This window comes from Solenopsis invicta, chromosome 16 (genome assembly GCF_016802725.1).
Source record: "Solenopsis invicta isolate M01_SB chromosome 16, UNIL_Sinv_3.0, whole genome shotgun sequence".
Classification (NCBI taxonomy): Eukaryota; Metazoa; Arthropoda; class Insecta; order Hymenoptera; family Formicidae; genus Solenopsis; species Solenopsis invicta.
The window spans coordinates 8,296,213-8,307,744 of record NC_052679.1 but is presented as its reverse complement, the minus strand read 5'-3'; the positions used below and the strand labels follow the sequence as shown (position 1 = coordinate 8,307,744).

The 11,532-nt window shown below is 32.6% G+C and overlaps 1 pseudogene; it reads left to right on the top strand.

The window, feature by feature from the left end:
* Positions 1-8,542: 8,542 nt before the first annotated feature.
* LOC105203217 lies at positions 8,543-11,069 on the top strand (annotated as a pseudogene).
* Positions 11,070-11,532: the final 463 nt, after the last annotated feature.

Below are 11,532 nucleotides of genomic sequence, written 5' to 3'. Positions count from 1 at the left end.
ACAATGAACTAGTCGTAATGGAAATGCGTCTCTCACATTCGTCAATATTTCGACAATTATTGTATTCATTTTATTAGTTATTCACTGCTTCAAATCTTCAATGTTGACAGGTCTTGTTTTGTAAACTCGTTCTTTCAAGTAGCCCCACAGAAAATAATCAAGAGGCGTCAAATCGGGGGATCTTGGCGGCCATTCAATTGTACCACGTCTTCCTATCCATCTATGTGGGAAGTTTTTATCTAAAACACGCCGTACACGCAACGCAAAATGTGCCGGTGCTCCATTATGCTGAAACCATAATTGATTGAACTCATCATTAAGGTAAAGGTTTCTAATAGCGGATATAATTTGCTGAATTAGCATAATTTTATACGCTTCAGCGTTAAGATTTTCAGCAAAGAAAAAAGACCCGATTAAATGCTCTCCTATTATACCTGCTCAAATATTTACTTTAGCAAGATATTGGGTTTTATCATCTCTCATCCAGTGTGGATTTTCAGTGCTCCAATATCGAAAGTTTTGATGATTCACATTTCCATTAATTTGAAAAGCAGCTTCATCTGTAAAAATAATTTTACTTACAAAATCGTTTCCACGTTCCTCAATTTCTTCACAAAATTCCATCCTCTGATCTAAATCTTGACTAAGCAACTCTTGAATATGATGTAATTTATAAGGATGGAACTTCTGATGTTTTAAAAGATTATGAACGCCACCTATGCTAACTTCATTTTCTGCAGAAATTTTTCTAATAGACGCATGAGGATTTTCGACAAAACTCTGTAAAATTATTATACTGCTATCGTCATCAAAAACAGTCCTAGGTCGTCTACTGCGTGGACGATTTTTTACGCTTTCGGTTCCGATAACACGCCCAATCGTTTTTATTATTGTCGATTTTGAAATTGGATTCCGGTCGTTAAATGTTGCATTGAACAGGTTGCAAGTTTCTTGAAACAACTTCTGCTTATCGCCATATTCTCTCATCATTAACAGATAATTCCGTTCTCTTTCTGTTATTTTTGCCATTATGTACTACCTAACTATCTACAATTATTATTAATAAATGTAGTAACTGGGTAATAATTATCATAATATTAATAATAATAATAATAATAATAATAATGACAATTTTTGCAAAAGAAGACAAAAGGACTTTTGTATAATGATGCTTTTGTATAACGATGCTTTACTCTCTGGCGCGAGACCATCGACAATCTCTCATCGTACAAAGTAACGCATTACGCCAGAGGTGGCTGACAGTCCCCTGAAGTCGGCCGGCGGCTCGAATTGGAGAGGGAGCGCTCACTATAGGACGATTATAAAAGCACCGTACGTAGCATCTAATAAATCTCATTCTTAAATTTTGATTGAAATTCGTATTGGTGAAGACTTTCTTTAAATTTTATGAATGCTTTGCGAGTCGTTTCTATTCGGCATTTTACTTCCATCTCTGACGTCCAATTTTTGCACAGCCATGTTCCCAGGTACTTAAATCTGTTCACCCGCTCTATTGGTCTGTCTTCTAGTATTAAACTAGCGTTTTCTGAACATATCCGGTTCTCTGGTAATAACCATGAATTTTGTTTTCTTGGTGTTAAGGTTCAATCTCATGTCTTTACTGTGCTGTCCTACCGTGTTAAGAAGCTGTTCCAGATTGTCCATGTTGTCTGGAACTAACATCATGTCATCTACGTATCGAATGTTATTTATCCATTCACGATTAACTTTTATGCCCTTATCAATGTCCCCGAGCGCCTCTTGAAAAATAGCCTCAGAGTACAGGTTAAACAAAAGAGGTGAGAGAACACATCCCTGTCAGACACCTCTGCAGATTTTAATCGCGTTGGTTTCCTCTCCGTCAATTCTGATTTGTGCTTTTCGATTCCAATATAAACTTTCAATACATTGTATGTCCTTTGCATCTATATCCGTTTTTCTGAGAATCTCCATAAGCCTATGATCTTGAACTCTGTCTAACGCCTTCTCATAATCTATAAAGCACAGGCATACATCCTTCTTCTAGTCGTAACAATTTTGCACCAGAGCGTGTGTTGCTACTATTGATTCCCTTGTGTCTAACTCCTGTCTGAATCCAAATTGTGAGTTACTGAAGTTTCTCTCGCACTTTTTAAAAATTCCTTGATGCAAGATTTTTATGAATAGTTTTAGGATATGACTTATAAGACTTATCAGCCTGTAGTCTGTGCATTTTCTCGCATTGTTTTTTTTGTAAAAGAACAAAGATTGAAGAAAGTCACTGTTCAGGATATATTCTTGTATCGTATACTTTATTAAAAATTTTGAGGAGAAGTGCTAATCCCTTCTTATCCAGTAACTTTAGTAGTTCTAATGGCACTTTATCTAGGCCTGTTGTTTTATTTGTTTTTGCAGTGTTTATTGCTTTTTTAATTTCTTCCTATGATGGGTGGTCCAGTGAGATTGTCGTTGTTTGCCTCTATTTGTCTGTCTGATCTCTTGTCTGCAAACAGACTTCCCACATATTTCTCCTATATTCTCTTTTCTTTTGTATATCGTTAGCTATATTGTTATTTTCAATAACTATCTGAAAAGTCCTTTCATTAACTATCAGAAAAAATCCTTTTACGGTATATTCCGGCTATTTCCTTTAGTTTTTTTATATAGAATGAAATCGCCGTGCAGCGTAACTTTTGTAACTTTTCCATTTCCTTGCATTCCTGTTGCAACCACATGCTCTTTTCTGTTCTGATCTTGGCTCTTATTTTTCTATGAATTTTATTTATATATCTGCTTGGATCTGCTTGATTCTTATTCATCGTTTGTCCATGAGCAAGAGAATCTCATCCGTCATCCAGTTCTGCCTCCAGTTTCTTTCAATATCCCAATTGGCTTTTTGCGATGCTTATCATGACATTTTTTAACTCTTCCTACATTCTGATTGGATTTTCCTCATTTTCTCCTGATTTTAACATTTTTTCTATGTTGTTATTCGCTTCATGGCTTACTACAATTTTTATATCTCCTTGTTTATGTTTCCTTTTGTATGTAAATCTTTGTTTTGAGACCGCATACTTTGTTAGTTTGATTTTGATAGTTGCCCGTAGTAGTATACGGTCAGAGGGCACGTCCGCTCCAGAATAAGTGCTTATTATATTAATTAAAGATCCAAAACGTTTATTGATAGGTATGAAATCTATCTGATTGTGACTTATGTTCTCTGGGCTGTCTCTGGGAGATCTCTACGTATATAATCTCCTAGGTGGTAATTGATACCATGTGTTAGTAGCTCTCATATCTTCTTGGCAAAATTGCACCAGGCGTTCGCCCTTCTCGTTTCTTAGTCTCAGTCCAAATGGTCTCATCAGATCCTCATACCTTTCTTTCCCTATTTTAGAGTTGAAGTCGCCCATAATTATATTGATCTCATGTTTTTTGGTGAGCTTTAGCATTTCTCTTATTTGCTCATAGAATATTTCCACCTCCTCTTCCGGTGCATTCGCAGTTAACGCGTATATCTGGATGATGTTTAAGTTGGTTGGCCTGGCATTAATCCTCATCAGCTATCATATCCGAATACGGTATGAAGTCGATGATGCAGTTCTTAAAATGTTCTGACACAATAATTCCAACTCCCTTTCAATGATTCCTATCTTGATTGCCCGAATAATAGAATGCACCTCCTTTGGTATTACACACTCCCGCAACCGGCCACTAAGTCTTCGCCACGTCCAGTATATGAATGTCAAGCCTCTTCATTTCCTGAATTAGATTTGCTAGTTTTCCTGCCTTGAATAAACTTTGCACGTTCCATGTGCCTATTGACCTTCTTACGCATATTTGCCGACTTGACCCTGCTCAAATCTGTTCCCCCCGGAGATCCGATTGGGGAACCTCCGGAATATTTCAAGTAGTCATATGATTCTTTTGGGATAGAGTAATGAAGGTGGTTTCCCGTTGCCTTCCTCCATAGTTTTTCTGTCGAGGTTTTCCTTCTTTTAGCTAGATTGCTTTCGTTTTTAGGCGCCAGAGTTTCGTTTTTGCCCATCTCTATTTCCTATGATTAAAGTCACATTACCCGAAGTGCATGACGAAGATGCTAGACAATATAAGTATAGATATTAGATATATGCACAGCATCTACATAAATAATTTCAAAAAAAGTTATAAAATTGCAAAAGCGGCGACATAAACAAAAAAAGAATTTTAAATAATTGTTAATAATTATTCTTTAAATACGATCGGTCAAGTAATTTTTGAGTTACGTAGGCTGGCGCGCAAAATTTATCGTTTTGAGAAAAAAACGTTTAAAGTTGTATAACTACACGCTCCGGCCGCTGAGGCCAACTCGCCTTTCTTTGAAACACAAAGGAAAGTCTCTTAGAACTTTCTAATTTTTTTTTCATATTTTTGAGATAATTTCCTAACAATTTCAACAAAAAACAGAAAACATAAAAAAAATTGATTTTACATAAGGTTCCCTCCTTAAAGCAGATATTCTGCTGTTTATAATCATATTCCCTACTTTTGCCTTTCTAAACATCTACAAGTTTGTTAAAGATGGTGCTGTAACAATCGTCTAAAAGTTCCGTATCTGTATTTTGATTTAGCCCATTTTTTGTTCATTAATACGTATCATTTCAGATATCAATCTTTTAAAATAATTGAGTTCAAAATCAAAAATCTTGACATTCTCCATATCAAAAATAAGATTCTGTTGTAATCTGTGTTCGCTAATAACGGATATCTTAGATGTTTCAAGTTTTATATTGCTTATACTATTTAATTATCGTTTTCAATTTTCTTTTTGTTTAGCGTACATACAAGGCATTACTATCCTTACAATTTAATTTATAGACGACGTTGTTACACTCTGTTTTAATGTTCTTGTCCTTGTGTACTTTAACAAACCTGTCAAGCTTTCTCCTTTCAAATTTATTTTTTCAGAATTTTATGTATTGTCATAAATTTTTAAATGACGATTTTTAAGAAATCTTATAATAGTACGATTTGGGCAACTGATCTCCTAAATCGCACTACTGGTCAATATTACTCTTCCTGAGATAAAACAACACTTTTGCTGCTAGATTCGTTCTTTAGCAAAAACGCATTAAATAAGCATAATTTTATTAATATTGAAGGTAAATATCGTAAACTAATTATAATTTCCGTCGATGTCGCTATTTCAGTAACTATTTAATAATATTGCAATATCATTGCTACATTACGCTAATATTGTTACAATGTATGCTCTGTATGATTATTATATTTAATTTTATATTTATAATCACAATTAAAGCAATAGTGCGATTTAGAACACTAAAATATGATGCGATTTAGGAGACTAAAGCATTTTAGTAAAACTTTATTTAATTTACAAATAAGAACATAAAGTTATTTGAATTTTGTTAATCTAATTTTAACCCTTAAACACACCGATCCTGTAAAATACGGAAACACATTTTTGGGTCTGGGAGACAAACTTTTTCAACTTTGAGAAGCTATAATTTTGATTACAATCAATATTTTTCTACGATTTTTTTTTAAAACAAAAGTTCAAAATTTCAGGAGTGTGACTGCATAATCGGCATTGCCGACAAATAATTTATTGTGAAGTTATAAAAGCAAAAACATTAAGCAAAAATTAGAAATTGGTCAAAAATCCACTTTTCCTTCAAAAAATTATATCTTAGCAACAACAAATGTTTAAGGACTTTCAAATACGGCGTTTTAAAGCTAAAGAATCACTTTCAAAATAAAATTTGGCAAAGTCATTTCTTTTAAAAAGTATAATTATATAACATGGAGAATATGAGGTATTTTTGGGCATCTAAAAATCCACTTAAAAAAAAAATCATATCTTTGCAACAAAAAACTTTAAAGAACTTTACAATACGGCGTTTTAAAGCTAAAGATTCATACTTTCAAAAAAAAAAATTATATTATTGTCATTTCTATTAAAAAATGTACTTATGTAACAAGGCGAATATGAGGAATTTTTGATTAAATCGTGTCTAAAATTGAAAATTGATGTGTTTCATGATATATTTCGGAAAAACTCTTTTTTCTACAACATTTTATAGTATTCCAACTTTAGATAGAGTATATGCGAGTGACATCTGCAAATCGACCTGTTCAAACGTATTTTGTCCAGTTTTTTTATGTAAAATACTTACAAAAAAAGTTTCACTTACACACTATATGGGTCGCATTGACCCTAACAAAACTTTGCTGCCGTGCCGTTCAAATTCTAGTTGACCAAAACAGTTGATCAACTATATCAATTGAAAGAGATTTCAAACTTTTTTTAGGTCTTGGTCCGAACCTCCTATCTCATTCCGTCTTCACATAGCAAGCGTTCAAAACTTCATATGGGGTCTCTCAGACCCACTCACGTGTTTAAGGGTTAATAATCATGTGATCATTACAAATTATAAAAATTTAAATTAATTATTTTACCTTTTCTGTAATCAAGTTACGAAATGTGTTAAAAAGTAGCAACAAAATTACGATTTTTCTATAAATATTAATAACAAAATTTTTATTGTTAACATGTTGAGTTCAATGAAGGATGATGATTATATATATTGTTATGTAGTTCCCAAATAATCCCATAAAGAGTGCACAAATATTGTAATTGAATTTATACGCGAGGTGGTATGATTTAGCAGCCGATGCGACTTTATCTTATGTATATAAGTATTAAAACCTTCAATTCTCTATATAAACTATAATTATGTAGAACATAAGCTTTTCTTATATCCATCAAATTTGTCTAATAATTTTTCTAATTCTGTACATTAATATTTTATTTATTTTTTACTATTTTTATAGTATATAATTTTTATAAAAATTTAGATTAAACATTGCTTTTAGATTTTAAATCTCGTCACATTTTATATCTCAAAATTAAATTTTTTCAATATTTAACAAAAAAAATTTTAAGCGTTTGTATAACAATAAATACAAAGTTTCGAAAGAATTTCGTACAATTTATGTAAAAAAAGATATTATCAGTCAATTAAATTTTTATCAGCAAATTATAATATATTAAAAAGTAAAGAAAACCGATATTTTTTTCATTCAAATTGTATGGGATCCTTTAATATAAAAAAATTATGTGATGTAAAAATATTCCATGTATTGTATACTTAAGAATAAGGGAGATTGGGGCTTTTTGGAACACTTTCTTTCCTTTTGCGTCTCCTGAGTCTTGTATTCATTAAAAAAAAGTTTGGACGGTTTGTAAGCTTGTACTTTCCCCTTCACAATGCTCTTATAGACAGAAGACGGAAATTTATTTGCTTTGAACTACATATAAAAATGTCGACCAGTGCCAAATATTTCGAATAGCTCCGAGCTCGGGATAATTTAAAGCAGGTCCGGAAATATTCTGAAATGTATGTTTTAAGATAAAAAAAGGAAAAGGATATATAGTATTATGAAGAAATGTTACATACAATAAAAGAATACAAAAGCACAATAGAGAATATTATTGTGCGTTTTCGGAATAAGTTAGGGACTATTCGTATTTCGTGTAATTACAACTGTTGAGTATTAAATTGTGTATTTTGATACGTAAAATGCAAATATGAAAGAAAAAAATCATCCGAACGACGATTCGATGTTTGGTGTTTCGAATAGCTCCGACGTCAACTGTGCGCACGATTGAGTCTGATTTACAAAAATAAAAATTACACAGCAAAAAATAAACACAAAATATTTCAAATACATTTAACTGGACACGATACATTCCAAGTTTTTAAAAGGAATCTTATATATCTTACTTAAATTTCGAAGAAATACTGACTATCAAAAATTACTTTGACTCTCGCAAAACACATTTTTCACTGCTACTACTTCGATGTGATGCTGTTGCCAACAAAACTTTGTTAGCAGTGTCGTTATATTAGAACGCGTTTACAGTATTTAAAATAAATTTTTAACATGTACCCATAAAAAAATATTTACATTTTTCGAATTGCCCCGTCTTTCGAATAGCTCCGGTCTCGCCTATGTAGTAATTAAAAGAAAAAAAGAAAAATATATATATATTCATAAACGTATTGGTGGAATAGAGACGAAAGAGAAAGAGGGAGAGAAGTATTAAAAAAGGCGATATTTGTTTGCGAATTACCGCGTTAATTGGCGCTCTGATGTTAGCAATTGGAAAGTTTGGGCTGCAGTAATTGCGCTCTCCCCTTTCGCTATCAAACTCACGCGCCAGGGAACTCAACTATGAGACTTTCGCTCAGCCTCCTGTTAAATTTTGTTGAAAAAAGAACAACAAAGTACACATTCCCTGCACCGGACATGACAATTTCGTAAACAATTTCATGTTTCAATTTTCACCTCATAAATACTTCAATAAAACTTCAAAACTACATTTAAACATCTACTCAACACTTAAGCAAACATCTTATATAACATACTATTTTTGCAAGGGACTATAAGCATTCTATCGGTCTGTAAATAAAATGATTTCCAAGTTATCTTGAAAATGATAAATTGTTTGTAACATAATGTGACATACATAAAAGAAATTGATTTCTTAGTGCTATAAAGAATAATAAACGAGGGGCAGAATTATGGTCGCATTATCCGCATTTGGCTAACGTTTGTGTTATATGTTGTGCTCATCGATCCGGAAGATATTAAAAAGATATTCGGGAATACGGAACACAGACAGAAGACGTCTCTTTACAAGTTGCTCGAAAATTTTCTGAGCAAAGGTCTCAAGATGAGACCTGACGCAAGATGTCGATAAATGGATCGGAAATCTTACAACCGGTCTTCAAGCCTGATAATTCAGCAAAATTTATCGGAACATTTAACGAGTGCGCCGATCGTCTAGTGAGCAAGTTGCTTGAAAAGAACGGGAAAGATATAAACATCACCACGGTTGTTAATAATCTACGATATATTGAGAGGTACGTATAATCAGAAATGTATGGCAATAATAAGAACGGATGCGAATCACGAAAGTATGGAATGTACTATACTAATACTATGTCGCTTCGTGGCGTTAGTTTGTAGAATCATGTAACATAATAATACTTATTTCAGAGACAATATTGGGCATCCCGGCAAGCCAGCAATACCACAAGGATAACATTAGAAAGTAAGTGTTCTGTCAAAAAATTATGTGTCTTTTGTTTAGAAAACTTGTTACAGTAAACAATTACTAACATTTGCTTTGGAAACAGGAACCAAGTTATGCTGACATATAGATTGACGCGATCGTGGGTACTAATCGATTGGATTTATCGATTGAGCAGCTAGAAAATTGGAAGAACGCAATGAGAAACATCTAATTGAGTTTTGCAATAAAAAAAATGAAGGAATTTCTACAAAATAACGGTTTCCTTAACCACAATGACAATACGACTAAAAAAACGTCTTTACTTGAGTACATGATTAAGTACATAATTAATAACGAGAATTCGGAAATTAATATGCTTGATATTAAACAATGTTGCGCCTTTATGCTGGCCGGCAGCCAGCCGGCTGAACCACTACCATCGCAGTAACTCTTTTCCATTTAGCAAATAATTCTAAATGGCAAAAAAAATGTACCTCGGAATTAAACGAGATCTTTGGTAAAGGTAAAAGATCACCAATTAAGGAAGATGTGGACAAGATGGAAAATTTAGAAATGTGCATTAAGGAATCTTTAAGATTATATCCTACTGTATCATTGTTTGCGAGGATACTCGGGATGGATGTGAAATTAGGTAAAATTTTAAGAAGAAAAGTTTCTAATTATTTTATTTCATTTGTGTTTTTTTTTCAAATTTGTAACTGTTACCATTTAATTATTTAATATTTTTGTATTATACAGAAGAGCATATAATACTAGGTTCCAATGTACTTATAATGCCATATTGCACGCAGCGATTATCCCATCAATTTTCTGATCCTCATGTATTTAAACCAGAGCGTTTTAGCCGTGAAAACTCCGAAAAAAGGCATCGATATGTATACATACCTTTCAGCATGGGATTTCGCGACAGTATTGGTGAGAAAAACAATTAAATATACAATAGATACATAAGATACATGAGAAATGTATCGTTTCTTTTTTCTATCTTTTTTTTTAGGACACTTTGCAATGTACGAGATAAAATCAATTATCAGCCCTATTTTAAGGAAATGCCAATTAAAACCGATACTTGGCAAAGAGAAAATAATACCTAAAAAGGGTCAGTAAAATTGGCCCATAGTAAAGAGCCCACGTAAAGAGCGTATTGTCAATGAAATAGATGGTACCCAGTTTAGAAGAATCCATATCAACGACATTATATTTTAATGCAAAGAAAAAGATTCATGTTTTAAGGCTTATAATAATACTGTTGCAATTCTTCAAAATATTGTACAAGTACAATCGTGAACTTAAAGGTTGCAACATATTTTCTTCGATAGTTTTTGGAATGTAGAATTGCTCATCGATCGGCGAACGTAACAACAATAAATGGCTTCTTCCTCAACACAAACAATATGGATCACGATGGAAAAGGAAACTTGGAAAATGATAGCAATGTGGACAGATATTATTAGTGATGTCATGAAATATGTCAGGAATTTAAACGTTCCTTTTCTTGATAAATGGTTAGAAAAAGTAAATTATTATATACTATGTCATTTAAAATTAAGGTATTAAAATTTGTCTCAAAATATATTTGCTTTTTTTGTAGGATAACGGAAGCATTTTGCTAGATAGAGAGATAAACGCTATATATCCCGATGTCTTTGCTCTACACCACAGTATGACTTAAACTGTCTCACATCTACAACACTCTGTCATGTCCCGCTGTGGCAAATTGAGGCAAAGTCGGATGAGCTGCAAGTCCCTAAACTTCCTTGTCGTGACCAAAGATTTTATAAATTTTAAGTAAAAAAGCTACAAAAATCAATAAAATTTACCAAAAAATAAGTACATTTTCTTTGTAAACTCAAATCGATTTTTATCAGTAGTGATTCTCGAAACGCAACTATAATCGACCTGGGGGCCTATTCTTGAATCTATCCCTGCCGCAAATTTACTTTAGAATATAGAAATGTCTATAGTTTTAAATGTGTTTTTTTAAACAGATATTGCATATACGGAATGGGGTTCTCCTTATACGATTTTTATAATTTTTAATAAGGTAATGAACATACGTATTACTTTATTAAAAATTATAAAAGTCGTATAAGGAGAACCCCATTCCGTATATGCAATACCTGTTTCAAAAAACACATTCAGAACTATAGACATTTCTATAGTAAATTTGCGGCAGAGATACGCAACTTTACGTATACGCACGTTGCGAACGGTGGAAAAGCGTATACGTATCTCATGTCGTATTTTTGAGGACTGTTTTGCAGTACTCGCAATTATATAATAGGAAACGTATACGTTTTCTGTTAGGCCAAAATACGCTTAACAACGTTGTAAAATATATTTAACTTTCTACAAACATTGGATCAAAAGTGTATTGCGCAGTAGTGTTTATGAAGGTTAACGTTACACATAGCGATTGAAAAGGTAAATAATTTGACTCTAATATTTTC